Raw genomic sequence first — 6,000 nt, 5'->3', positions numbered from 1 at the left:
GACAAACAAAAGGACGCAAGCCTTAGGAAATATTTTGGACATAACTCTTAATTATTCCAGTTATAATTCACACAGTGACTGCAAAGGTACCGAGCTATGAGAAAAGATGTTTAAATTATTTAGAAAAATGCAATGTGTTCAACAAATTGATATTTTTAATTTCGTCCGTCTGGGTACCAAATAATACAATATTCATTACAAGCGACGCAGCATTCCTTCATACATTCTCCGCAAGTTACAAGCTCAGAACACAGTCACCGGAAGCTAAACTGGCCATGTGCCACGAACGTGAATCCCGAAAACATCTTGGTAGCCCTAGATTAAAGCAAACCGCCGACCACATATAAATAATTATCTTTGGCGAAGACTCATGAGACCCCTTTGAAAACCACTTCTGTATTCGTTACCAACACAAAGGAAAAAAAGCAAAATTGCGTGAGAGTGTTCCTCCTCAACAGTGCATTGTACAAGAACTGTCTTTCAACATATTTATTTTGACCGGTTTAATGGAAGACCCCCACCGGCTAGACAAGACACCAATAAAGGAATATGTAATTTCCGTGTTAGAGTTGGTAATATTTTAAAAGCGCTAGACCTTTTAAGCACTCGTAGTAAAGAATGGGACTTACTAAGCGGCACAAAAGAAAAATGTTCGTGCCATTTAGTCGACCATCTTGAATGAAAGAAGCACTCAAGTTCAGTCATTAAATCATGCAGCCTTCCTGTGATAAGTTGCTTGAGGACCGCAATTAGCGTATAATGACCTTATTTTGGTTTTGAATCATGTCACGAAACAGTTTGTTGTGTTCGTTCCACGTCTTTTGAAAAGCCTTGCTCGTGTTTCACCAAAAATAACCTCAAAGTTGTACAGGCTTTTTTATTGCTGTTAACTTTAAGCTGGTCCCAAAAATGTATCATTCCTCCATTTAGTTACTCTTATTTTTACAAAAAGTATATATTAAATAGACAGACGCAGGTATAATACTAGTCATTTTTCTCTTAGGCGGTTATGGACCTTAATATGAAGCGTATTTTTCATGACCCTGCTGAGATGCTAGTTTTACCGTACATGAAGTATGTAAGTACGGCTCTCATCGTCCCACTGATCCACAGAAATTAGAGAGGGAAATGGTCTTAGAGCTCCAGTGATTCTTTAAAAAAAAACCTAAATTTGCTTTTCCTCTTTTGACAGTTAAAATCTAAATAGACCTGCTTGTCCATTTTTGTCACTATAGACAAAAATGAAATGAGCTTTTAATACACTCTGGTGAAAATCACGCTCATATAACAGCGAGAAACTTTGCTTAATCTTGAGAAAATTTGATTCTGCTGTTGCTGAACCTTTCCTATTCTTTTTCCGTTAGTTTGACTACCGGCAAATGAAGCCTCCAGTGAGATGTTTCTTATGTTTCAGACGTTCCCCGACTGTGATTGCGCGATATTTACATGGGCGATAAAAATAGTGCAGGGCTTCTAAAGTTCCCAGAAATAAAATCGCAATAAATAGAACTTGACACAAAGAAATTTAAGCTTCGTTATTATTCAGTTTAATGTAAAGGGTTTATGTCTAAGTTTGGTCTACTATCAAATTAAAATACACTGACGTTTATGGGACAGCGTGCAGTTTTACAAATTTTGTAGGAATTCTTAGCTGGTTCAATGGAAAAATCTTCACGACTTCTACAGTCAACAAGGAGAGTTTGCGAATTGCAAAAAAGTGATTTTAAGTTTTAAATTAATATTAATCTATTGGTGCTATTTCAAGTGCGACGAATGTTTAGAATATATATTTTCGATACTCGACATTATGTCAATATTGACCACCTCTTTATTCAGAAAATTAGATTTTATTCAATTGAAATTTAGTAAACTACCAATTAAAGACATAAAATTAAAATTTACATCAATTTATTACATATTTAAACTTCTTCCCTTAGCAGCCTCGAATCTGTGCTTCACGTAAAAAATGAAATCGTTCTTCCAATACATGAAAAATTTAAGACCTACGTTCAACCGACTGGCTTTTCGACCGTTTGTATTTCTTATGGAATTTCGCATTACTTATCGCAGCGATCTGATTGGATGAACTTCAAATTTGGCTGGATTTTCATATCTGAAAATTGTTATGCGGTACGCAATGCCTGCCGGTTAAAGGTGGGCCTTTAAGTCGAGAAAAGTTAAATGAAAAAAATCTATGAAAATTCTCTCACATCATATGATGGATTGTTCGGTATAAAGGGACAAAGATATTCTCTAATATATAGTAGTAAATGGTAATAGCCCTTTTAGTCGAAGATAAACAATGATACATGCACTCTCGAACAAATATGCCTGTCTTGGGTCTCGACATTAAATCAAGTATGATTGGGCACGCAGTTCAGTATGATCAATCAATACGTAAGGTAACATCACAAAAACGGAAGGCTTCTTCCTTTGAGCAGCTTGAAGTGAAAGTTAAGCTTGCAATTTATTTAGCCCTCAAGACCACGTTTGAGTTTTTGTGGCAAACAACTAAAGTACACGGCAAATAGATATTGAGCTAGTTGACGTTTTAACTATATAAAGCGTTCTCTTAATCAAATTGCTCAATCGATTTATCTCCCTACTATTTTCAAAATCTCGTGTACAAGGCTCTGCTGGCTTCGCTTATACTTGAGACACCTATCCAGTAGTATTGCTGGGAAACCGTACCACCAGATATTCCATTTATTTCCTTTTAAGCAGCGTTTTGCTCATATCCTACACTGGGAGACATAAATTTAAAAGGTGGCAATCGTCGTAACTAACGCTACGTTAGCAACACCGAAAGGAAAGCCTGAAATGTTCAGGTTTTTCCTCCGCTACTGCTTGAGAAGTGTTCCGCATCACCATGAAGATCTTCAATCTCAAAATACTGAGTTCAGTTGCACGATCAGGACTAGGCTTAGCTATACAATGCATGCAACTGGTTTGGAGATACATTTTAAGCTTATCCTTGATCTAGAGTTACGATTCTTGAATTTTTATCCCTGCAGTAGTACAAATATGATACCTTTTGAATCAGGAGTAATATTAGTTAGGTGGTGTAAGTCAACGAATTCGCTTATTCGCAACATTGATCTCCAAGGGTTACGCTCGGAGAAACTCTAGCAATCGATTGATTTCGCATAATCTCCAAGATGCTATAGCAAATCGTTGCTCACATAAAAACAAAAATACAAGTCATCTAAAGGATCACAAAGCTCAATCTGCCCAGTGCTTATAAGCTGTAATTATCGGCGAAAAGAGGATGGAGACCTGTGAGGAATATCGATAAGGAAATCACGGACTGGGAAAACGACACCAAATTTTAGGTGCGGAAAAAGTAGTCTTCATATCCTGATAATACAGCACTTTAATGAACAGGTTGAATGATAAGGGTGTATTGAATCGTCTATCAAAACTGAATCGTCGTGGGCCCTGCAAGAACGCAAGTGTAGTCGTTGCTGCTTGAATGCCTTACATAACCTTACTTGAAGACTTTACGCACAGCCTGAATCAATTTAAACTCCTTATAGGATTTAATGCCAGCACGAAACTCTTTGCTCCTTCACGGGGAAACGCCCCAATGGATCAAAAGGACTTGCTATTCCCTTAGACTGAGTACCCTCAATACTACAGCAAATTAGTTGGCAATGGCAAATATATCAATTCACAAGCAAAAAGGTAATCATAGTAAAAGGGAAATTTCAGAACCTGCTAGCTGCTCTTACTTTAGCTGGAATGTCAAGGGCTCCTGGCGGAAGCGAATTAAAGCTTCAGGGTGAAATAGCTCGACAATTGCTCTCTCTTCGAGAAAAGCGTTGCCGCTGCCATGGACATCTTTATCAATATCAGGATTACACGAAATAGAAAAAAAAACATGACCATTTAGCTACAGATGAGCAACACCTTCAGAAAGCAATCTAAAATCAAATACGACTTTAACTCGGTGTGACTTTTCCAGTAAATTTTTTACACTTAGGAATGTACGTTTAAAGAGCCTGAACCATAAATAAGAAATTGTTCATGGAAGCGTTTCATCGCCCAACGAAACATGCGTGCAATTAAGTCCTTGACGATAACAAACATAGCAACAAAACGTGTGGAACAACAAAGTCAAGTGCTTTACATCATCAACCTAAAGGTGTTAATAGCCCACAATAATTGAGCATTAATAACCAAACACAAAGGATGCGAAAGCCATACCCATGGCAGGATTTTCAAGTGTTCCAATCTAAATTTAGTCTTGAATTTCTTGACTGCAAAGAGCCGATATAACATCATTTTAACTTGTGATAACATCTTTGCACTTCTACGTAGGGAAACCGTAACAATGACTTGCATAACGCCAAAAAAGGAAATGACTTTGCATACTTTTTTTTTCCCTTAAGCGTTCTATTTCAGAAAAATATGTGTTTGGAGACACATTTTAACCATTTCCATATGAAAAACTTAACACAGCCGATATTGATAAATGAAAATAATAATTACTAGATCACTTTCCTTCACACGACTTGTATATGAATCAATTTTCCAGTAAATATTGAACTGTATGTTCTTTAATTAGTTAAAGGTTCGTTTAGTCTTTTCTGTAAATACTGAACTAGAATGCCCGGTATCATTTTTGCACTCTGAAGTATCGCTAATATCCATTGTTCCTCCTTGCTAAAGGCACACACAATAGACTACTGTTTAATAACAGCAAGATTTGCCCCTCCTTAATTAGGCAGTTCCTTTCTTTGGGCTGTGGCTTTGTATCCGCAAAACTGTTTATGATACACGCAAATAAAACATCAGCTCGCTGATCACTTTCGAAGGAATAAGGAAGTTAGGCTTACATTTAGCTCTTTGACGTAGTTCTAGTTATTTTATACAATCCAATATTTGGCTTCAGATTTGAACTTTCCAAGCAGATATTGTTCTGCTTTCACAGTGAGATGTAATACGTATTAGGTTTTTCTGCCGGCACTCAATTTTTTCTCTCTTAAATAACCGATATTCGATCTGATTGCGTAATCCTCACTAACTTATATATTTATTTTCCTTAAGGCATTTAATTAATTCAATCCACAATTCCTAGTTTTGCAAACTTGGAATAATAATAATAATAATAATAATAATAATAATAATAGTCAGCACTGATGAGTCCAAAAACATTGCTCTTCTGGGATTAGCTCCCATCTTGAGAAAGGTCCTGTCAATCAAGTGAACTCTTTGGTACCTAAAGCCCATGGGTTGGACCCGGTGCTTCAGAGACTAAACAAGCACGCCAAGCAAGTGATAATAATAATAATAATAATAATAATAATAATAATAATAATAATAATAATAATAATGATAATAATAATAATAATAGTAATAATGCACAAGTTGCAGTGAACTCTAATTAAACACTTTTATATAGGAATCATGAAAAAAAACATTTGCAGCTAAAGTCGGTCAATGAGGGATTTTTTTAAAGCAATCGTTAATGGTGTGAAGTCATCTCGTATCTCGCAATGGTATCCAATCAACCTGGGAGGTCGGTATAACAATTAGGGCAAAAACGACAGCCGTAGACTCTAGACAACAATGAGAAGAAAACTTACACTGGCTCGACAAAAAATTCTTTTGAGAGTTATCACAGAACAAGCCCTTAATCATGACTTAGTCGCGTTTACGTATTGCAATTTTCTCACCGCAAGTCAAACACTCATGTGCCAGGAAAGGTTTACAGAAGCTGGACTCAAAACTCCCACCTCCTACACGCGGCCTAAATTTATACTGAGGATGTGGGTACAACAAGGCTAGAATGAGGACTATTCACAAACCCGGCAAAAGTCAATTTGCATTACTTCAACAGATTACGCAGGCCCTCAGTTAACCATATCATGTACCAGATGTTAACGAAAAGGTTTTCGAGTAGAGCTCTTACAAACTTTCTGAGTGGGCTACTCCACTGTTGTCCTGTTCTAGTTTGGAAACCCTAGCGTATGAGAGAGATGAGACAGGTGCCTTTCC

Source organism: Montipora capricornis, chromosome 2 (assembly GCF_036669925.1).
Source record: "Montipora capricornis isolate CH-2021 chromosome 2, ASM3666992v2, whole genome shotgun sequence".
Taxonomy (NCBI): domain Eukaryota; kingdom Metazoa; phylum Cnidaria; class Anthozoa; order Scleractinia; family Acroporidae; genus Montipora; species Montipora capricornis.
Note: the sequence above shows the minus strand (reverse complement) of the source record.